The following is a 25,304-nucleotide window of genomic DNA, read 5'->3' on the forward strand; positions in this document are numbered from 1 at the left end:
TGGTGCTAAGGCTTGAACTGAGGGCCTTGAGTGCTGTCCCTGAGCTGTTTTTTTTTTCTTTTTCTTTTGCCTTTTTATTTTACTCAAGATAGTGCTCTACTACTTGAGGCATAACTCCACTTCTGGCTTTTTGCTAGTTAATTGGAGATAAGAATCTCATAGTCTTTCCTGACTGGTCTGGCTTTGAACCACAACCCTCAGATCTCAGCTTCCTGGGTTGTTAGAATAACAGGTGTGAGCCACCTGTGCCTGGCTGCTAATAGAATTTTAGGGAAGTTTTTCAAGTTGAATATTAATCTCATATTTCCCAAAACATGCATGAAAGTAGAAGCAGGTACATACTTTCCTGTCGTCACCATTTCTCACTATCGTTTCTATTGAAAGTACCTCAAAGACTGGCCGTTAATTGCTCAAAACTTTGTTCCAGGTGACCATTCATTACTTACCTTACAAAATATAAAGTAATAAATATACCCTTTCCTCTTTCCCTTTCCAAAGATTTTGCTGGTGATTCAACATGGGCACTTTGATGAGTTATTTGCTTAGTCATTTAGGATCATTTAATGAGAACTTGCATTTTAATAAATATGTGGGAAAAGTAAAAATGAACGGAGATTAAAGGCAACTGCTGAAGTTTAATGACTGCCTTCTGTAGCCCAGTACTTATTTAAACAAATTTATGATTGAGAATATACATAGACATAAAGATCAAATTGTCTTCAAACCTTATAATAAGCGTGGTAAATGTCCTCAGAGACATTTTAAACTTTCATCCTCTAGAAAAAACACTTAATTCTTCCAGCCATTGTTTCTAGCATTTGCCTCTAGCTTTATACAATATGATACAAAACTATTTATTAATTTTCAGATTATATACATATGTAGTTAGTTTATAAATATAATCCTACAATGGAAGATAATATTTTAGCTTTCTTTAATGCTTCCCCTCAATCCCGAATACACACTTCTTTTTTTAACATAATGAAAGCTAAAATTTTAGGCCAAATCACTACCCAGTCAATCAATTGCTAGGTTGATACAAATATTATTCAGTTAAGCCATGGAGACACCTGCTTGTGTGGGAAGAGACATCTGAGTATTTCATTGCTCATTACAAAGTTTTTCAATTGGTCCTCCATGCCTCTCCAACATCCCAACTCCTAAGTCTTCTGAGATTCTGAACACTTTCCTCATGACCTCATTAGCTTCGTTTACTGCAGACTTTCAACTGTGCCAGTCAGCTATACAAATGCATCCATTGCTTTCCATTCATGACTACTTATGCATATACATGTGTAGATAGGTTTATGTATTTTTCTGTCTTATTGCATTCTGTCTCATTTTCTCTCTTTGCCATTATGGACTTGAAAAGGTCTTTATTTAAGGGAATTTAAAAATGTTTCTGGAATAAAACACCTACACTTCAGTGAATATTTGATCAAAACCTAAAATCTTTTTTTAATAAAAAGTCTTGTTGATAATATGACTACATACCATTATTAATATATTTTATGGAGTAATAACTTGAGAATGGGAGAAGCTAAATAAACACCTTGCCCACAGTTGTACAAATAGCAACTGAAAATTCCATCTACCAATAAAAATCCTATTCAGTTCTTTCAGCACACTGCCTATTACTATAAGACACAGTTCTTGTTTTAAGGAGTTTATGGGTTTTGTGGGGAGAGAAAAGACATGGGTGTAGACATAGGGACAGAATTTGTTGAATGACAAGAACAAGATAAATGGCTTAGTGTGTAATGGGAATTTAGAAAAGAGAGAACGGTTTTCCTGTTCATTTCTTCATATCTAAAATTCCATTTAGAATTCCAGTACATGTGCTTCAGTGCTGTAGGAAATTGCATCATACATACATTTTATTTAATGGGTGTTAACTTCTATTCCTCAGCTACTTGGGAGTTGATGATATTCCATGAAATCTTTGGAATGAAATGGGAAGTTGATATACGTATTCACAGGACAACTGTCATTAAGTTAATATTTTATAAAATTAAGGGAGACATAAATGAACACAGAAACAGGAGACATGGCATACTGGAGCCTGAGCTGGACCAGGTCTAAAACAGAGGCGGGGCAGGGGCAAGGGCAGGGTCACAGGTAGCTTGAGAGCTCCTGACCCAGGATTGGCAGTTCCAGTAACCTATAAGCCAAGTCTTTGCCCTTGCCTGTAGGAATTCAGGTACACCCATCACCTAGGAGGTGGGACTTTACCTTCTTCCACAATAAAGACAATATGGTGCCAGTTAAACCCAATTCCCTATCTACCACATGGCCAAGATGGCAGTTTCCTCACTTCATATGTTCATTATTTTATTCTACAATCACTCAGCAAGGGTCTAGTATGTCCCAGACTCACTGACTAGGCCTCTGGATACAATGGAGAGCAAACTTAGACATGTCACTGCCTTCATAAGGATTCTCCTCATTGTATAGTAGATAGCTAGAAATCAAACAATTATAGAAATAAATGTAAGACTGCACCTGTGAAAAGTTCTAGAAACATGTTTTGTCAGGGATGGGGTGGAGGGGAAGGCTGTCCAATAAATGAAGAAAGGAAAGGTGGGTGAATAACATCCTCATATTCCGTGTATGTATGTGAAAATGGAGCCTCCTAAGTTTAGGGAATGGGTGAGATTGAGAAAGTTGAGGGAAAACAAAGATGAGTGACATTGATAAAGGTGCATTGTACTTTATGAACTGATTTGATGCATTGGAACCTCTTTATACAACTACTTAAATATAATAAACGTATAAAATAAATAAAATTAATAACAGATTGAGTTTTAAATGAAGAGAGAAAAGCTCTAGAAAAGAGAGCCTTTGCAACTTGTTCTACACTTGAATATACAGAATACATTTGAATATACAGAATTTGCCTGACAGAGCAAAACGATGTTTCTTGAGGAATCCAAGAATCCAAGTGCTCTAATGCCAAAGAAGGGAAGGGCAGTTCCGTGCAGAAGTGGAGAACATCCTGAGAAACTAATTAAAACCTTCCTCTTTGATTACACCCTGGAGGGTGGCAGTGGCTTCCTTTCTTGCCTTTCCTTGACAAGACTTGCTCAGAAGGAATGCAAAGGATGGGTGGGATCTTCCCCAGCATGAGAGTGAAAGGAAGCAACATACCAAAGGGATGACAGCCCCGGCAGTGCTGCAGCTGCTAATTCCCCCTCCGCCCTGCCAGACGACTCCTTAGCAATATTTCAAAGGCAATAGGCAACTTTACAGGAAAGAAGAGAAAAATGTGCATTTAACAACTTCCTTGACTGGAGGTCTGGATAAGAGTGGAGTACATTTTGTATCGTGTATGGCAAGAATACAGAAGCCTTCACAAATACCTACGCCTGGAATTCACCAACCCCAAGAGAACATTTATACATGAAACACAATCCGCTTCTCAAGGCATTTGGGGAGACACTTGAATACTGCTGCCATTTGAATAAAATAAATTTGCTTATGTCATGCATAGTATATCACCAGGGCCAGTTTTACCAGAAAGTTGTAGCTGAGAATCTTATCCAGAATTCCCACTGCCATTGCACAATCAGAGCTTGAAAGAGCTCTGATTTCCTGTTGAACTTTTGTTCATTGTTATTTATTTATTTAGTGCTGGTACTAAGGTTTGAACTCATGGCTTCACACTGTTACTTGCATTTTCACTCAGGGCTGGCACTGTATCACTTGAGCCATACCTCTACTTGGATTTTTGCTGATTAATAAAAAAAGAGTCTCTTGGATTTTTCTGCCCTGGCTGGTTTTGAACCTGGATCCTCCTCAGATCTCAGCCTCCTGGGTAACTAGGACTATAGCCATGAGCCACCAATATCCAGCTTGTTAATTGTTAGTATTATAAAAATATATTCCCTTTCAGTATCATGTAGGACATGAAGACAAATTGAGTTCATCTTTCATCTCATTTTTATTTTATATCATTTTATATTTTGAGACAAGTTCTTGCTATAGAGCCCTGGCTGAACTTGGAACTTTCTACTAAACCCAGATTGGCTTTAAATTGTGATTTTCTTCTGTCCACCTTTGGAGGGCTGGGAGAATAAGTATTACTTCTTATGTGCACCAGGCCCAGAAGAAAATTGTGTGTAAGCAGGAACAAAGATAGCAATGGTTGAGAAACAAAATTTAATATAGGATGAATACATTCAAGGGACTTATTACAAAGCCACAGTGAATAATGATGCATTACAGATTTAAAACTTGCCCAAAGAGTAGGTTTTATGTTCCTCTTCTCCAAAAAGAATAAGTATGTGAGGTAATGTATATATTATTTAGTTTGCTGGAGTCATCCCACAGTGTTACAAACCATCATATGGTTTCCATAATTTACACAAAATTCATTTGTTAGTGAAACAAATATAATAAGCATACCCTGTCCCTATTTGACCTGTATATTTATTCTCTTCTCTTTGTTTCTGTCTTCTCTTTCCTCTTCTCTCTGTCTCCCTCTCTCCCATTATTCTATTGTTCTATTATTTTGTCTGAATCTAATTCACTTTCTCTTCCTCTAAGCCTTTACATCTCATGTGATTAGTTGATGGTTTTCATCATGTAAGGCAGTTAAGGAATTATTTCTGGAGTTCCTACTATTGATTTTGGCAGGAATGACTTTGAACTTTTAAAGATTGAAGTCTAAGATAGATATAAAACATATATTTAAAATACGCTGAGTGTCAAGAAAGAAAATATATTATGATCTTCTGGAACCAAGTATCAATAGTACAACTAATTTTGTGCCTATTAATTGTCTAAATATGATTCTGAGTGACTTATATGTACATACCACACCTATGAGTTAAGGTATTATCAATTTTCAATGTACAGATGAAACTTAGAGGGTTTAATGGTTAAGTATTTTTCCAAGCTGCTAAGACAGAAAACTTGGACTGATAATTGAACCACGTGGCTTGGCTCCTTTGCCTCCTAACACTACGTATACTCTCATAAATAAGAGAACTCAGCCTAGGCTGAAGAATTTTGCTGCAGCTAGATATAATATTCATAATTCTGCAGGAGGGATATTTAGACTCTCTCTTAATAAAATGGATAAAACAAGTGTTTCTCTTTAAAAATTAAAAGTAGATTGAAATAAAAATCTGATGCCTCTAAATATAAGACAATAGAACCCAAGGGAAAAAAGTGGATTTAAGGGAAACATTATCGAGACTCAAGTAAAGTAGGGAGATCAATTACACCAACATGCTTTTCTTAATTGTGACAAATGTATCATGGTAAAATATTAACCACAGAAGAAGATAGGTGAGAGAATAAAGGGGTTCTTCTTCTGCACTAGTTTTGTAATTGTTTTTATAAATCTAAAACCATTCTGAAATTACAAGTTTATCTAATAAGATAAAATGAATGGAAATACCTGTCCGTTGTCCAACCTGCCCCATACCTTTATTGGTTATTGACATAGTATGGAGCAGTTCTCTAGAGAGAAGCAACCAGAACTTGTCTTGCTGTCTATCTGACCGAGGCAGGGCTGCATGGCTGCAGCTTCTACAGCCCACAGGGTGTTGGGCGTTGTTTCTAGGCCTCTTTCCTGGCCAGGTCAGGTGTGCCCACTCCATGCTCTGTAATCCTCTGTAACCTTGTAGCCAATTTGATTTAGATGATAAAGGTTATTTTCATAAAGATTCTGCCTCATACATATTGCTCAATTGTGCCCTCTCCTATCGGTCAGGGTCTAACCAGACCCTTCTCCCCCCAAACCCCGCAAAAACAACAACAACAACAACAAAAACTTCCTCAAATATTTTAGAAGAGAGGCCTTTGTACAGAAAATTGATTGTACAGGTGATGGAAAAGGTGAGAAACCAAAGACGAGACAAGGAGGAAGCTCATGTTAGCTGCAGCAGGAAGCTACAATCAAGGCTGGGCTGGAAGGACAAAGGCAGGAAGTGAGGCTCCCAGAACCAGGGGTGGGATCTTGGGTAGAAGCCAGACCTGTAGCACGTGTGTGGAAGCAACTCAGAGCCAAGGAGGAAATATTGCTTTTGCAGGAGGTGTCATCTGAGGCAGAGAGGGAGGGGAGGGGAGAGAGGAGAGAGAAGGGGGAGGAGCGAAGAGAAGGCCTACAAGCTAAGGCCTACAGCTTCTCTTTTCTGCACCATTACAGAGCTGTCATGAGCTTTCTTCCCAGCGGAACAATCCAGGAGTCCCTCTATCTCATCCTCCATAATGTTGCTGAAACATGAATGTAAACGTTGAGCCTCTATGGATCCTGATCAATAGAGCACTGTGATAGGCACTGGAGGCAGTCTGATCAAAATGAAGGACATTAACATCCCATGAACCTCTTAGGGAATAATCAAGGGCCAATAGTGCATAAAACAGGGTATCAAATATGAGTCAGAATCAGAGGAAGTTTCAATTAACTTTCCCTAAGTTCTAGAACTTTAAAAAAAATATCTGGATCAATTATATAGTATATCTAAATCCTGCTTGTATTTCCCTGGAGACCTACTGGAATGTGAGCTTTCCTGACTGTGAAGTTAAATGCTATCATTATATTCTTCTACATAAGAAGGAAACCAAACCTTTACTAAAGTAATGCATCAGGAGTTAGACAGCTCTTATATGTTATACGTGCATACCTATAATCTAAGCTATTCAGGTAATTAAGGTAGGAGGATTGGGAGCTCAAGGCCAACACAAGCAAAATTAGCCAGACTCTATCTCAAATAAACAAAAAGAATAGGTCCAGTGGCAGAGTGCCTGCCTAGCAAATACAAGACCCTGAGGTCAATGCTTAGTATCACAAGAAAAAAAATCTCTTGGTATTGAATTGAACTTTCTATAAGATAATTAAAATGAAACTTGAATGTATTCTAAATATAATAATGCTAAAATGTTATATCCAACTTTCTAAAAATAGACTTCCCTTTGAAGGTTTATTTCTAACTGGATTATGAATTAAATCATACATACCATTCACCCTATGTATCTCAAACTTCAGTGATATAATCTGTCCAGTCTTTAGACAGATAGATTATCTTACATTAATCTTCAGTAAGAAACAATGGTTAGGGCTTGAAAGATGGCTCAGTGGTAGAGCGCTTGCCTTGCATGCCTGAGGCCCTGGGTTTGATTCCTCAGCACCACATAAAGCAAAATGAAAAAAGCCGGAAGTGGCACTGTGGCTCAAGTGGTAGAGTTGAAGAGCTGAAGAGCTGAGTGACAGCGTCCAGGCCCAGAGTTCAGGCCCCACGACAGGACCCCCCCCCCAAAAAAAAAGAAACAATGGTTAGCTTGATGGTTGTATATGGAAAGAAGTCCCAGAAAGTAGATTCTGATATGGAAAAAAGCATGCAGGCATTTGCTAGGGGACCAATCAAATGTAGAAAAGATGGTAAGAAGCAGAATAAGGCAGAAAATAAAGCACACAGTGTGATAACCAAAAAGGAGTGGTCAAGCTTGCTGGAGCTCCTTTTTGAGCCATGCTGAATTATGTGCCAGTGGCTACTACTGTTAGTCAGTTATTGGATGAGGAAGATCAGTAAAAGCAAAGTGCTGGATGGATAGGTGAGGTATTTTTATCCAGGTGAGAGTCCTGGTATTGAAAAGGAGGACTCTTTTCCAACAGACTCCCAATGGCAGGGACCTTCTTAGCTGTAGTTCAAGGGTAGGGTACTTGCCTAGCATGAGTGAGTACCACACATGCAAAAAGAAACCTCTGAAATGTATGTGTGTGTGTGTGTGTGTGTGTGTGTGTGTGTGTGTGTGTGTGTGTGTATAGGGGCATTTCTGTGGTATATCACAACATTAGTACAATAACAATATACTTTATAACAAATCTTGGTATATACAATAAATATATGTCCTGAAAGATATAATACATGGTAAACATGTAAACACATAAACATATAAACAAACATGAGCTCTATATAATTTAAAGTTTTTCACTTATGATAAGTTAATAACTGCCTGGCTTAGGGAGAAAGCTGAGCAAGAAAAACAAATCAATCAGTGTTATATTTACTCATTGAAATACTTTGATCTGTCTAGTTCAGGTGGGACCTGAGGACAGGATTTCTTGTACATCATATGGTGTGAGGTTTATTAACTTTGTGTTGGTATGTTTGGTGGACCTAAAAACTAATGATAAGTAGAGAGAAAAAAAGTAAAACCAATACATAGTAAAAGAAAAAAATCAGTTTTTCCTATTAAAATAAGATAAAATATAAAAAAATTGAAAGAGAATTTTTTTGGGGGGAGTCTGGTCGTGGGGCCTGAACTCTGGGCCTGGGCACTGTCCCTCAGCCCTTCAGCTCAAGGCTAGCCCTCTTCCACTTGAGCCACAGCGCCACTTCCGGCTTTTTTCTTTTTGCTTATGTGGCACTGAGGAATCGAACCCAGGGCCTCATGCATGCAAGGCAAGTGCTCTACCGCTGAGCCACCTTCCCAGCCCTTAAAGAGAATTTATTGGGGAAAAAACACAATAGATTTTCTAAACAAAACAAAACAACAACAACAAAAAAGATTAACTCTGTTTCCTTAGACATTCTTCCCATTTAGACATTCTCATTAACTAATAATAAGGTTTTATTCCAGAAAAAGGAAAATGGAAATACCTGATTAGGACAGTTAGTAAATGTAGAGGGACATCACACACGAGGCTTAAAGGACTGGAAGGCCTCATGTGTTCATTCCTCTGAGGTTAGGCTGTGGATGCTACGAGACTCATTTGTGCAGTCTCCTCTGTGCTGGTTCTGTCTGTGCCTCAGTAGTCAGAACAAGGGTTGCTCAGGTGCTCGATGGCTCCTTGAAGCACAATCCCTTCTACCTGGTATCAAAGGGGCGGGTGTAGCACATGCACAGCTACTGGAGGGGGACAGGCTTCCATTCGTGTGGATGGGACAACATATAGAAGTACATGCGTAGAGTGAGGAGAACAGAGTAATGAAAAGGGAACCTGACCACTCAAAGCAGTATGGAGTATCACAGGCCTTCTAGAATGAAAACCACCTTCATTGTTGACATTTTTCTTCTGTTAATTCTTTCCTGTTCTTTTGGATAATGTGTTAGGCCTGATTTAGCCATTATTTATACAAGAAAGTTCAGTCATGCTCACAAGAAGGGTCATTTCTTTACTTAGAGCTGTAATTTCCGAACTTTTACCTATTTATATCATTGCTACATACTGTCAATGGACTTTATCTTAACCTCCAATATATTACTGGGGCTGGTATTTTCTAGAAACTCATTCCTAATGTCAATAGATTTAATTCCTTTGTTGATTTGTTAGACAGCCAGTGGCAAAACAAAATCTAGGAACCTCAATTTTTACTTGCAAAATGAGATAATAACCCTTGCCTCCTACATACTTTTCATGTTGTGAGAGTTAAAAAGATAACATTTGCAAAGTGTTTTGTGAAAACACTGAACCTTTCATCTAAGGAAGGAGCTTAGAGTGTTATTATTTTTGTTTTCCTTGATGGCCACCTTTCCACAAGACTATTTTTATAGTATGCTTAACTACAATAGGATTGAATCATAGAAATGAGAGATGGTAAAGATTTAGCATCTGGTTCAAACTCATTGTAAAATTCTTCTTCTATAACAAGCTGTTGTTCTTTAGTCCTATATTTAAGTCCCAAAGCATCAAACATTATATGGTCTATTTCTTCTTGCTTGACAGCAGAGTTGTTCTACTGAACAATGCTAATGGTAACTTTTGATGTAAATATTTTCTTAGTGATCCAATTGGAACAGCTCTTTGAGTCCCTGCCAGAAAGATACTTTTCCCCAATATGGTTATAGTTATTTTCAGGACCCTTTTACTACTTCCTGGGGAAATAGAGTCACAGTCCATTAGTTCTCCTATTGATTATATCTTTACAATGGTCATGCTAAATATTCCACCTAGAAATTGTCCTACTATTGGCCCATAGAACAGACCACATCTTACTTCCAGCCAGCTCATTTCAAATACAGATAAGCCACTTTAAATTCAATTGCAAGACTTCAAAGGATGTGCTAACTTCAGCCTGTCAACTGCACATACATTTTGCTTTTAGGGATTTTACAATGTATCACAGAACATTGACATATTTCAAGAAATGATAGGACATTTATCAAATCATAATCAAAAACAGATCAATCATCATATTATATAGATAACTCATTTTTACTTATGGAGTTATTATAGTTCTTTGGTCTTTTTTTGCTTATCAGTTAAATATTTATTCATGCACATATATGTATGTATAGTTTTATGAAGTATTGACACTTCAGATATCAGTGTCACTGACAAAGGAACCTGATAAATAATGTTTACACTTAAAAATATCAAATATTTACTATGTGTTAGGAACTGAGAATAGGTTTATATGTGAAAAGTATTTCTTATTTTATAGTACTTCAGCCAATTAGAATTAAAGTTATAACAATATGTTTTCTCCATAAAGAGTACATTCATCCTTTTGCTTGGGAGAGTAAGGCTGCAAATTAATATTCCAACTAATTCTTATTCTTTCTTTTGCTTATGGTAGTTTAATTAATAGATCAAATTTATCCATTGGTGAGAACTAAATTTCTATTTTATGTGTTAATGATTATTATACATATGTAAATGCTATACTCAAATTGGAATCAGGTTAATTAGTTTAAGTGAAAATTTTTTCTTTTCTTTTCCTTTGTTTAGTAAGCACCATAAATCAGGGACTGTGTGTTTTAGAAATAAAATTTGGTTGTAACTAAGACTTACACTATAAGAGTTATTAAGTGACTCTTGTTTCCTATTGATATCCTTTAAGATATCTAAAGTGAAGGGGAAGAAACATCAATCAAGATGCATTATATTCATAAATTGACATGTTGAATTGAAACTTCTTTTTTTTTTTTTGCCAGTCATAAGGCTTGAACTCAGGGCTTGGGCACTGTCCCTGAGCTGTTTTTGCTCAATGCTAATACTCTACCACTTGACTCACAGCACCACTTCTAGCCTTTTCTGTTTATGTGGTACTGAGGAATCAAACCCAGGGCGTCATGCGTGCTAGGCAAGCATTCTACCACTAAGCCACATTTCTAGCCTGAAATTTTCTTATATGACTGCAAATTTGGAACTAAGACTGAAAAAAATAAAGCAAAATCTTTTGTTTTTGCCAGTCCTGGGGCTTGAATTCTGGGTCTGGGTTCTCTTTTCCTCAGCTATTTGCTCAAGGCTAGTGCTCTATCCCTTGAACCCCAGTGCCAATTCTGGATTTTTCTAAGTAGTTTATTGAAGTTAAGAGTCTCGTGGACTTTCCTGCTAAGCTGGCTTTTAATTTGGATCCTCAAATCTCAGCCTCCTGAGTAGCTAGGATTACAAGCATGAACCACTGGTGCCTGGCTAACTAATAAGCAAATTTTGATGCAGATTTCAATTCAGTTTTATAGCATAATTCATGATTTTAGTTTACTGACAGGTATTTTTGTTTGTTTTGCTATCTTTTTATTTTTTAAATGGAAGATTAAAATCATGTGTACTTTTAGATTTTGGATTTTATCAATCCTTGACTTTTCCATATCCAGTGATTTTGAGCAATAATTTAGCTCCTTTAATAAATAATGCAAGGGCATAACTTTTAAGAGTAAATTCCATTCCAATTTCAATCAAAGCACTAAAATAAATTTTTAAAAGCCACATAAAATCACTGAGCTTTTTCCTGGTGAGCCATGTGAGAAATGTAAAAACATAATTTAAAATGGTTCAAATAACTATCTGTTGCAATTGGAACACAGAGATTTTGATATTGGGAATATCTTTGTATCATATTTATAGACAGTGAAATCATTGGTGGTCAATTCTTTGGACACTTTGCTCTTTAAATTCTTTTTGTTTACTGCAGAGTTAGCAGTAGTAAGAAAGGTGGCAGTAGTTTGCTGAGTCAGTGAGAGGAAGTCTTGTAAGACTGAATAATTATTTCTTTGATATGTGATGTAGTGGTGAACATACTTGAGATACTTAACTAAGACCAGTTGGATTCCAGATCTGGGAGGAGGGAGTAAAACCATTTTTTTTTTAATGCTGTGGGAACATACACTAGCAAATTAGTATCTAGATTCTGCCATTCTTCTCCCGCACTTTTTTGGGTTTACTTAAGCATTATGCCATTTAGGTTAAGTACTTCATTTGTAAATTCCTGGCGTAGGCATAACAAACTAAACAATATCATTATAAGTTTGTGTATCATCTGATTTATTATGATTTTCCCCCAGATAATTGAGAAAACAAAACTTCTGGGGAAAAATATAAAAGCATAATGATGGTACCATCTTGGATTAAAAAAATGTATGTTAGTGTCTTTTGACGTATCATGCTAATCAATTAATTTAATGAATATGCATGCAGAGCCAATATTCCTTGCCCATTAGCCTCATTTTTGTGGGAGCTATTCCTGTTAGGTCAAGCTCACAGGTTACCAAGGAAGAATATAGAACCTGGCACATTAATTTTGTTCTACTCTGTAATTGCTAATTTAGTGATGTGAACTTTTGTCCAGAGGAATATGATTATCTGTTTAAAGAGCTCCTCAATTTAAAAAGAATTTTATTTGAGCCTTCAAGGATTTGATGCTGTGTCTTTCTTATACTGAGCTACCTTCGTCCAAGCTTTGTGGTCTCTGATCATTGAGAGAACCACAGCAAGCTAGACTATTTTCTAAACCTAATTTACAGGTGAGCAACAGATTGATAAGAGGAAGCATGGATTTCAGTGAGAGATAATTAGAAAGAGGGATTCATGTTATTAGGTATGATTATAAAACAATAGAATGATAATATCCTAGGAAAATGTCACCATTTGGGCAGTATTTTATTTTATGATTGTTTATTTTTCACTGGTACTGGGGCTTGAACTCAGGGCCAGGGTGCTGTCCCCTAGCATTTTTCTATTCAAGGCTGATGCTCTATACCATAGCTCCACTTCTGGCTTTGGGAGATAAGAATCTCATTATTTTTCCTGCCTGAGCTGGCTTTGAATATGACCCTCAAATCTCAGCCTTCTAAATATTTAGGATTATCGGCATGAGTCAAGGAAGTCTGGTTAGATGCTAATTCAGATGTAGGCATGCACTTTAGATCTCTACCATTTGACAATATAAATTTTAACTTTCATAAAAATAGTTTCATTTTTCTCTTCTGAATGACAGCTGAATGGCATTTCCTTGAACCTCATTCACAATGTCTAGGTATAGTTTTTATGCATTACGGCATGTTACTTCCTTGTTATTGTCTTTCCGGGTGGACTCAGTAGGTGGTTAGATGAACAGCAGCCTTTGTCTTCTGCAGTCTGATTTCATTCTCCTGACCTTAGATGAGCTTCTTTTTATCTCCTTTTCCTCTCTCAGATTTTCATTGTTCTTCCCCCTCTCTCCCCAACTTAGATGCTTTCACCTATGGACAACTTCCTCAGAATTATTGTTGGCTCACCTTGTGCATATTTCTTTTCCATGATTATGAAATTTTATAATGATTTCCTTGAGCTCTGTATAAGGCATTCAATACTACTGACCTGCTCTTCACAGAATTGATGTGTTTCCCACCTACACATACAGTCATGGAAGATTCCCTTTTGGCCAATCTATTGGCTCATCTGCCCTGTATATTTGCTTAATTACTAACATATCAACTTCCCCATACCATTCCCTTTCTTCTTGCTTTTTATTCCAAATAGCAGAAACAACATCAGAAGACCTTTAGAAAAGGATATGACCACCTTCATTTTTCATATTATCCTTATTTTAAAATGAGATGAAAGATTGCCAACTGATGACATCCAAATAATTAGTAGAAACTCTTAAAAAATGGAATCAAGTTCTATTTTGGATGAAGGGAATTTTCTATAGCTTGTTAATCTGCTCGGACTAGTATAAGAAGTCTGCAGATTTATTTCACTATTTTGATTCATTTCAGTAGTACTTATACAACACTAAACATATACAAGGCCTTCTAGTTAAGCCTGAAACATGTAAGATGTAAAAGATACAGTTTTTTCTTAAGGAGGTGGGAAGACAGATCTGGATAGGCAGCCTAAACTAAGCATTATAATGGATTAAATAATCAACACATGAGGGGTTTAATCTGACTGAACTAATGAGCAGTGCTTCATTGAGGAGGAATAGGAATATGCAGGAATCACTACCTTCAGAGGAAACACCCTGCTCAACCTCTTTTGAGCCAGAGATGATCATTTCAGTGTCTAATTCAAGCACTAATATAGGATTCCACATTGCAAGTTACAATTATGCTTTTCTCAGAAGCCACCTGAGCATGAAAATCTCTGTGCATTATATCACATAAAATAAATATGATTTCAGCCCTCAAAGATAGGAATTTAAAAGGAAACATAAAAATTTGATAGAAATTCTGCCTACCTAGAACTTAAAAAATAATAAATAAAAATGAGAGAGCTCAGGAAAGCATTTTCTGGGGTTTAAAGTTGTATGTGTATTTAACAGAGAAGCCTAGTATAAAAATTCTTCCCAATCTCATTTCCCAATCTTGTGATTATCCTTCTGAGACAATCATGTGGGCCTACTTCCTCTACATTGATGCTAAAAGGATGCTTCAGGCAGACCACTTCTAGGTGATGATTGCCTTCCTCAGGAGATGGTCATGTGTCCTGAGGTCCTCTGGGAGGAAGTGAATGAATTGCCTATTGTGCCTTGAAGCACAGACAAGAACTTTTAAAGGTGAATTTCCAAAGTGTGAAAGCTCAGAGTAATCATCGGAGTATGGCAGCTAGCCCTAGGAGGGCCCACCCTTCCTAGAATGGGTAAAGTCTTCCTCCAGAAAATTAAATAAACATTTGAAGGTTTCCTTCTGTCCTCAGAATTCTATCTGCCTGCCAAGAGTATGGTTATTTGAGCAGAAAATCTGGCCATTTCCAATCTCTATGAAGGCATTGTTGGCTGTACTCTTGTTTATAATCTGTCACTTGTTGGCGTGTGGGGCCTCTTGGGTCACTTGTTATTTGTGAGAACGGTTAGTGAGGAGCAGGGGGCATGCATATGTTTTGTCTTTTCTATCTGATGGCAAGCCTGGCTCTGGAGTTTGCCCAGAGAAATCCCTCTTCCATCTCTTCCCCATGCCAAGTCAAGACCTTTTGTCAAATCTGCATTGAGCAGAATGCCACAGAGCAGCGCAAGGCAGCCCTCTTCATGAACACAGCCAATAGTCTGCACAATACCTGCCACTCATGTGCCATTTCTCATCTCCTACTCCTTGACAGAATTTCTAATAAATAAAGCTCAGGTAGCATCACTTCTTTTTAATAATTTTACTCTTTGCCCTTTCATGTGGTATTACCAGTTTCTTCTCAGGGATGATAAGGATTTTCTTCCATCACTAGATAAATGACTTAAAAATTTGTTCTTTCCTCAGACATCCTCAATTGTGGCACATTGAGTTACGCTGAAAACCTCTGAGATAGTGTTTCGAGTTAAGAATTTTTAAAAATGAGATACCCCCTGAAACAACACCTCTAGAGAGGTAGAAAAAGAAGATTAGGCAAAAGGAGGTGTTGAGTAGAGACACGGATCCAAAAATCAGCCATGGTCAATTCTGAAGTTAAAATACCATTTCAGAGTTGCCCTTGATTGGGTTGAGAGAGCTGAGCCTTTAAACTCTTACATCTATAAGTTGCTGGATGTGAACATCCTTAGCAATTGCATACTCTTGTCAAGGGGCTGTCTTCTGACAGCATTAAAGGAACTGGAACAAGTCTTCTGTTGAACAGTATATTATATTGTCCAATACAGTTGGCCCTTTGCTCCATTCAGATTTTCTTAGCAATATATTTAAGAAGCAGATGTTTAACATTCTTGTAGACTTTTTTCTTGGAAGTGAACTTAGAATACGAAATGAATGGAGCAGATAGATTCAATACTACAACTAGTTTAGAGTCACGACATATACTCATCTTCCTTTACTGTTGATTCTAGATTTTTTTCTACTTCCACTCAACATCTCTGATAGTCTGTGTTGCTCACCCAATGGCAGAGCCCATAGTATCAGCTTGGAATAATCTAAGTCCCTGGTCAACACGCTCTTCTCAAAAACAAGAATTATGTACTTCTCTACTTAATAATAATTGGGCCAGGAAACACCAAGAACTGTCCAGCTCATTACCTCAGTGCCAGTGTTACTCCTTCCTGGTCTATTACACACATGTAGTCCTTTTGTTACCTGATGATTAGTTAATTATCTTGCCAAAACAATGACTCCTCCTCTTGCCATCTGGATCTTTGACACAATACCTGGGCTATAGTCAGAATGTATAATAAAGTGGGGTTGTTCCTGTGTATGTTGGCAGATTTGTTCTCCCTTTCAGAACCAGAATCTAGGAACTCAGAGGGTACATTGTTACAGAGAGGTATATAGTAATTATCTCAGTAAGTCATTAGGAGAGATGAGCCATGGTACTACCTCTTAGTTGATAGAACCATGTATTCTAGGGAGGGTGGACATAGAAGCATATGAGGGTCTGATCAAAGTATATAATAGTCTTAAAAAGATGACACTCCATTTTTGCAAGCTTTGCAATGTTAAAGCATGAGCCCTGGGCTGGAATTTCAGTTGTACCATCAAAGACAAGGTACAGACAGGCTTCCATCTGTGCAGTAAATAGATACATAGCCCAGATAATCCCATAATTATTGTTCAACTTCCACATCTACTTTGCTGTATAATGAGTTCCCTTGGTACAGTGTTCTGTGAGACCACATGCCAGCAGATCAAATACTTCAGAAGTCTTTGGATAATGGTTCTGGCTATGTCCCTTCCCACAAGAAAAACAAGCAAAACTGGCAAGCTGGTTTCTCAGAGAATAGTGTTCTATAGGGAATCTGTATTGTTGTCTGTTGCTGATAGTCTGGGTATTCAGCAGCAACAATAGCTAAGTTAGAGTTGGTAAACAGGAACCCAGGCTATTGAATGAATTTGTAGCTTTCATTCTTACCTTCTTAACTACCTGATTCACGTACTTATTGTGTCAACTTTCAGATATACAATGATAAAGGCATGGTGATGGCAGCCTGGTTGAGTCATTTTGACCCCATGGTTGTTAGTACCTTTACCATGTGTGATACTATTTGGTGAGTGCATACAAATATTTTTATAATGTGAGCCTAGTTACATACTCAGCTTTTCTTGTCCTCACTCCTCCCACTTTCTTCTCTCCAAGATGTGATCAGACTGCCAACCCATGTGCCACTGCTCTTGAGTGTGTATATGACATCTGACTTTGTTCTCTTCCTACACAAAGTAGATGCTGAGTGCAGAGAAGTGAATACACATTATCTCCTAGGGTCCTTGACAGTATTCCAAATACTGCCTACTGACAGAGTGTTCTCTAAGTGAAATGTTCTTCCTTGCCAATCTCGTGACAGCATTCCAAATACTCCCTACTGTCAGAGAGCTCCTAAGTGATATGCTCTTCCTTGCCAATCTCCTGTTTTGATTTCTTTGATTGAACATCCTCAACACACAATCTCTTGTATACTTTCCCAGCACTTGCCGGCACATGCTGGCCAGGTTTTGTAGCTTCTTTGGGGTATAACATCTTTCTTCCCTTATGTCTCTTGGCTTTGGTATGCTGCAGCTTAACCTTAGCTATCTGCCAAGTAGCTGGAAGGGGAAGTCGGGGCACATCCTGAGGGAGATGCGCATTGTCTTCCAGGAGGAAAGTTTTGCACTCTCTTCCTGTGAGGGGGGAGGGGTGTTAGCTCTTGGTGGTGGGAGTGGAGATGGAGGTGGGCAAGGACACTTCTGCAGTCCCATAAGATTTGAGGGAATTTAAGGATTCAAGATGGTGTTGGCCTCCTCCTAGTTTCCTCCCCAGTCCATCAGGGCTCTGTTCTTTCCCAGCCAGGACCCTAACCTTGGCATAGAAGATGTGCCTTGATTAGGAACGTGGCTACTCTGTTTATTCAATTTCAGTCCTGGTCCTCAGATTTCTATGCCCTCCTCCTCCTACAGAATATGAGATCTTTCTTGTATGTCATCCTAAAAAACTTTCTATGTTCACACTTGATTTCAACTGACCATATTTTTTGTGTATTTTTGACATTCTTTTTTTTCTTTTTTCTTTTATTATTAATAAGTTTTTTATTGTGAAAATACTGGACAGAGGGGTTACAATTACATGAGCAAGGTAATGAGTATATTTTTGGGGGGGTGGGGGGTCCAGTCATGGGGCCTGAACTCTGGGCCTGGGCGCTGTCCCTCAGCTCTTCAGCTCAAGGCTAGTGCTCTACCACTTGAGCCATAGCACCACTACTGGCTTTTTTTTTCTGCTTATGTGGTGCTGAGGAATCGAACCCAGGGCCTCATGCATGCAAGGCAAGTGCTCTACCACTGAGCCACCTTCCCAGCCCCAGTGAGTACATTTCTTATCAAGCATTGTTGCCTCCTCCTTTGTTTCCCTTCCCATCCCTGTCCTCCTATCTCCACCAGCCCCCACGTCCAGCCCCTCCCCACACCAAAGTTGTAATGTTCGCTTTTCGACAAAATGTCTTGTACATCTCGTTGTTGCAATGGGTCCACATGTATCCTTATTTAAACAATTTGTTTTTTCCCTTCTCCACCACAAGTTATACCAACATCAAATACAGTGAAAACAGGGGTTATACTGTGGGGGAGGGACATACAAAGCAACAAAAAAAATCATCTTATAAATATGTTACAAACAATCACAAGAAATAAAAAACATTTGAGTCCTTACCTTGGGGTTCATTTCGCCTAACATCAACTTATCTGACATTTTCTGCTTGTCTCAGACATACATTAGTAATTGCAAATAAGGGAAACCATGGGACCTGTTTCTTTGGACCTGGCTTACTTCACTTAATATAATTTTTTCCAGGTCTTTCCATTTTCTGATGAATGGAAATTTCTTAACAAATTTCCTAACAAATTCTTTCTGATGGAGGCATATAATTCCATTGTGTATATATACCACATTTTCTTGATCCATTCATCTAGTGAGGGGCATCTGGGTTGGTTCCATATCTTAGCTATAGTAAATAATGCTGCAATAAACATAGTTGTGCTGATAGCTTTAGTATGGTCTTGTTTGTGAACATTTGGGTAAATGCCCAAAAGTGGGATTGCTGGGTCATAGGGGAGCTCTATGTGGAGTCTTTTGAGGAACCGCCACACTGCTTTCCAAAGTGGTTGAACAAGTTTACACTCCCACCAACAATGCAGTAAGGTTCCCTTCTGTCCACATTCCCTCCAGCATCTGTTGTTATTAGAGTTCTTGATTATAGCCATTCTAACTGGGGTGAGGTAGTATCTCAAGGTTGTTTTGATTTGCATTTCTTTTATGGCTAGAGAGGCTGAGCATTTCTTCATGTGTCTATTGGCCATCCATCTTTCTTCTTCAGAGAAGTTTCTCTTTAAGTCTTTCGCCCACTTATTTATTGGGCAGTTGTTTCTTTGAGGATTTGTTGCTGGGGGATTTAATTTTTTTGAGTTCCAGGTATATTTCTCCAATAAACCACTCAGAAAAACAGAACTATGATGTGGCTCAAGTGATAGAGCACTAGCCTTGAGCTGAAGAGCTGAGGGACAATGCTCAGGCCCAGAATTCAAGTCCCACAACTGACACAGAGAGATTGAGAGAGAGAATGCAAATGAATGGTTCATTTGGGAAGATTTAGGATGGTTGGGTAGGAGGGTAATAAAATTAGAACCTAAGTGGCAAATAGCTTATCAGGATGTTATAAAGCAAGTGATTTTAGAAAGTAACTGATGATCAATTCCACTGTGAACCTAGTAGACATCTTTGAGCTCTCTCTGAAATGGAAGAGACTAGGTTTTTATCATCTAACCGCACCCATCATTGTCTGTTCCCAGAACCATGAATCCCTTTAGCTTAAGAAGCTCATCAAATGGTGAGTTACAATTGCTTACAATAAAGAATGGATTTTAGGTACTAGCTTGTGAGTGTAAGTATGTGGGCAGGGGTGCAGCATCTGTACTTAGTAACTCCTGAATTTATTATGTACATACTAGTTCCTCTGCCTGAAGAATTCTCCTATTCCTTTCTTCTTGTATTCTTCCTATTTAAACTTCTATTATAGAAATACCTTAATTCATTGTTTCTTTAGTCATCTTTTCTTTCTGTTAAAAAAACCTTTCTAGTTGCATTAGTCTCTTTTGTTATATAATAACATATTAAAAATAAAATATTTATGAAAATAAAATGTTATAAAATATTAGACTTGGTAACTTTAGTGTAAAAGGTAACCACTTAGTTCACGGTTCTGGACAGGCACTTGGTCATAGGCTCCGTGCTGGCACAGTTGTATCAAATGGTAAGAGAAGACTCTGTGTGTGTGTGTGTGTGTGTGTGTGTTCTAATGCCTTTCTTTTTTCTTATAAAGCCTCTCCAACGTGGATGTTTTGCTCGATGATCTCACCTAATCCTGACCACCTCCCACAGGCTGCTCCTCCAGATACTATACTCAGATTAAGTTCCAATACATGGACCTTGTAGCAACTCTAACTTTATCCAAAGCCTAGCATCATAATAGGTTGCTGTTCCATCTTCTAGCATCTAACCCAGTGTGACTGGTATAAATGCCATAGGAGACTGATCATTATACTTTTAATGTAATGGTAACTATGTCTTCAGGTAAATCAAGGCTTTACAACAAGGTATAAAGAAATCCACCTCATTTCTTTTTTTAAATTTTGTTTTATTGTAAAGATGTTGTATAGAGGGGTTAGAGTTATATGAGTAAAGTAATGAGTACATTTCTTATCAAATATTTTTACCCACTCCTTTGTTTTCTCCTACTATCCCTCTACCTCCTCCACACCTCCCGCCTCACCCTCAAAGTTGTAAAGTTCATTTCCAACATAGTGTCTTGTGAATATCATTGTTGCAATGGGTCATACGGTGTCCTTGTTTCAGCATTTTGTTATTCTCCTTCCCCTCCCAAAATTAAGTAAATGTATATACAAGATGCAGGGTACCAAAATCAAATACAGTGACAACAGGGGGTATGCCATAGGGGGAAGAACATAAAAAAGAGGCAAAATAATCACATAGTACATTAAAAACAACAATAACAAAGAAAGACCTCTTGTGTCCATATCTCAAGGTTCATTTCACTTAGCATCATCTTATATGGTCATATGCACATAGCTTTTGAGCTTCACCTCATTTCTCAAGGGTGGAATCTAGTGTTATATCCTTGGTATTAAAAGAATTTCCCTCAAAAATCTCTTATCCATTTAACATTCTAAAACAATTCCTAGCTATTGCTAATATCCTCTTCCTATAAAGCAGACCCAAATTTCTCATTCTATCCCTATTGACTAGGATTATAGGGTTAGAATGAAGACATGGCTGTTGCACATATCTTCAAATTGCCACCATATTATTTCTATTCCTATACCTTCCATGTTGACTCCTGTATTTTTCAGGTACTTATGTTAAAAATATTAGGCCTTAATTGAATTCTGTTCCCTTCTCCACAGACTGACAAACTGAAAATTGTAGATGTAATCTTGTTTAGAAAAGATCTTTCTTTGTACCTGTAATTAAAGCAAGAATCTAGCTGTGAGATGATTCTGAAGGAAGGTAGGTTCTGACTAGAGACAAGAGTCCCTCGAAGAGGAAAAATAATGATTAATTTTATGAACTACCTGTTAGTTCATACCTGTTAGTTCACCAAGATTCATATGTGCAATTTGTTTTTGGCCAGTCCTAGGGCTTGAACTCAGGGCACTCTCCCTGTGCTCCTTTTGCTCAAGATTAGCACTCTACCACTTGAGCCACAGTTCCACTTCTGGCTTTCTCTGTTTATATAATACTGAGGAATTGAACTCAAGGTTTTATGCATGCTAGGCAAGCACTCTACCACTGAGCCACATTCTCAGCCCCATTTGTGCAAATTTTAACTATCAATGTGACAATCTTAAAGAAGGGGTCTACACTGCAACAATGATACCCACAAGACAGCATATTGGAAATGACTTGGAAATCACTTGGGGTGAGTAGGAGTCAGAGAGGTGGGGGAGGGAAGGAATAGTGAGAGAATAACAAGGGAAGGGGTAACAATGCTCAACAAGCAATATACTCATTGCCTTCCTCATGTAACTATAATCCCTCTGTACAACATCTTTACAATAAAATAAATTTAAAAAATAAAGTAAGGACTTGGATAGTGGCTCAGTGGTAGAGTGCTTGCCTTGCATGCATGAGGTGAGGGTTTGATTCCTCAGCACCACATAAGCAGAAAAAGCCTAAAGTGGCACTGTGGCTCAAGTGGTAGAGCGCTAGCCTTGAGCTGAAGAGCTGAGGGACAGTGCCCAGGGCCAGAGTTCAGGCCTCCCAACTGACAAAAAATAAATAAATAACTAATAAATAAATAAAATAAAGAAGGAGTCCATTTGGAGACAATCAGGTCATGAGTAGAACCCTCATGAATGGGATTAGTGCTCTACAGGAACCAACAAGAAATGCAGTCTTTGTCAGCCATTTTACATTGAGCTTTTCATTTGATCTCCTAATACTGTTCTCTTAATAAGAGTCTCAAAGTAGAGGCAAATTGACCTCTGGCCCACATTAAATTTGACCCAGTTCTGAAAGAACTTCATGATTTGGACTGGAGTAAACCCAGATTAGCCAGGGTACTACCATTTACAGAAGATTTAGACAACTAGGGAATTCCAGGTTTCTCTAATTCCTAAGGACCTGCATTAAAAACAGACTATTTCCATGGGATAGACTTTTTTATTATACATGGGGAGGAGGGATGCAGGTGGGGGGCGGGTGGAGGTTGCCCAAGGTAAATGGACCGGTAGTCCAAACTGATGGCTAAGGAAATAAGAGTACATAAGTAAACTATATGTTATATTCTTCAGCTTTTTGATTCCACATTTTGAACAGCTCCATCTTGCAACTGTAATCACTTGGGGAGATATATCAACTTCTAAAATGGTGAGCCTTCTTTTTGCCTTCCTTGAAGAGTCTCATACAAAAAGCCATCTTTTCACTGATACACATACTTATGTAATAGATTATGATTAATGTACTAATCATCCCTGTCATTCATAGCAAACATACATTAGAAGGAAAAAGAGGCTTTTTTCTACTATCTTGAAAGAATTGTCAAGATTATATAACTGATGATTTTAATATTTAATAACATGAGGTCAGCATTTTAGCATGAATTAAACAATCTATTCTAGTTTTTCATAACACAATATATTTCTCTTTTAAATATGGCACAAGAAAATAAGGATTAAATAAATATGTCTGCATAATATATTTATTTTTATTTTATTTTATTTTTTTGTGAACATACTGTACAGAGGGGTTACAATTACATGGGCAGGATAATGCGTACATTTCTTACCAAGCATTGCAGCCTCCTCCTTTGTTTACCCTTCACATCCCTTCCCAGCCTCCCTCCTCCCCCCCAATCCCAATCTTTCTCCTTCCCCCCCTTCCCCCCCCCCCACCGCACCAACATTGTAAAGCTCGTTTTGGACATGACAACTTGTACTTCTCATTGTTGCAACAGGTCCACCTGTATCTTTAAACAACTGGTTTCCTCAAGTTATACTGACATCAAATATAGTGAAAGCAGGGGTTATACTGTGGGGGAGGGACATACAAAGCAACAAAGAGATAATCTTATAAATGCGTTAGAAACACATGCATGAAAGAAAAAAAACATTAAGATACATATCTAAGGGTTCATTTTCCTGACATCACATTATCTGACCTTTTCCGCTTGACTCATACATATACTAGATATTGCAAATAAGGGAAACCATGGGACCTATGTTTCTTTGGGCCTGGCTTACTTCACTTAATATAATTTTTTCCAAGCCTTTCCATTTCCTAACAAATGGGGCAATGTCATTCTTTCTGATGGAGGCATAGAATTCCATTGTGTATATATACCACATTTTCTTGATCCATTCATCTACTGAGGGGCATCTGGATTGGTTCCATATCTTAGCTATGGTAAATAATGCTGCAATAAACATAGTTGTGGTGGTAGCTTTAGTGTGGTCTTGTTTGTAAGCATTTGGGTAAATGCCCAAAAGTGGGATTGCTGGGTCATAGGGGAGTTCTATGTGAAGTCTTTTGAGGAACCTCCATACTGCTTTCCAAAGTGGTTGAACAAGTTTACATTCCCACCAACAATGAAGTAAGGTTCCTTTCTGACCACATCCCCTCCAGCATCTGTTGTTGTTAGAGTTCTTGATTTTTGCCGTTCTAACTAGGGTGAGGTGATATCTCAATGTTGTTTTGATTTGCATTTCTTTTATGGCTAGGGATGTTGAACATTTCTTCATGTGTTTATTGGCCATCCTTCTTTCTTCTTCAGAGAAGTTTCTCTTTAAGTCTTTCGCCCACTTATTTATTGGGCAGTTGTTTGTTTCTTTGAGGATTTGTTGTTGGGGGGTTTAATTTTTTGAGTTGCAAGTATATTTTAGATATGAGACCCTTGTCCGTTGTATGGCTAGTAAAGATCTTCTCCCAATCCGTGGGCTTTCTATTGATCTTGCTAGCTATGTCATTTGCCCTGCAGAAGCTCTGCAACTTTATGCATAATATACTTTTAAAAACTCACCTAACGTAAATTTGCTGTGATTTTTACTGTGAGAAGGAAAGATGGCATACATATTATGAGACATAATGCAGAGATGATGAATAATAATATTTATTATAATTATGCTCAGAAGACTGCTTATTTCCTCTCCAGATGAAATCTCTCATATGTTCAAGTCTTAAATTTAATAAAAAGCATAGGCCCTATGATGTCCCCTGTTTAAAAAAAAAAAAACCTAAGTGCAACAAAGCTTCTATACATCTAATAATAATGGAGTCAGAGAAGCTTTGGAGATTTGGTGTTATTTTGTGCATTGATCCTAAAATAGTGCTAATTTTTATTCTGTAAGAGAACAACTCCCCCAGTTTTTATTTGCAGTTTCCTCTGAATCCAGACTCAGACAAATCTATGGAGGCTGGGCAGATGACAGTTCAGAGTGGCAGTTCACATTGTATCCAAAATCACCAACTATCTCTACCCTATTGCTGCAGACAGCCATGTGTGGCAGATATATTGGTCTTTTATGCGTATGCAATGCTCTTGGCCCTCTCTTGACAAATGCCCACGCATGTTCATAGCCCACAGAACCAAGATGAAGATCAAGACATGAGATCTGATCATTTCTAGCATTGGATCTGTATGATTTTCATCATCTTTAGCATGCCTCTTCTATTAGAACTCTCCCTGTTTCCTCCCTGGGGC

This window comes from Dipodomys ordii, unplaced genomic scaffold (assembly GCF_000151885.1).
Source record: "Dipodomys ordii isolate 6190 unplaced genomic scaffold, Dord_2.0 Scaffold83, whole genome shotgun sequence".
Lineage (NCBI taxonomy): Eukaryota > Metazoa > Chordata > Mammalia > Rodentia > Heteromyidae > Dipodomys > Dipodomys ordii.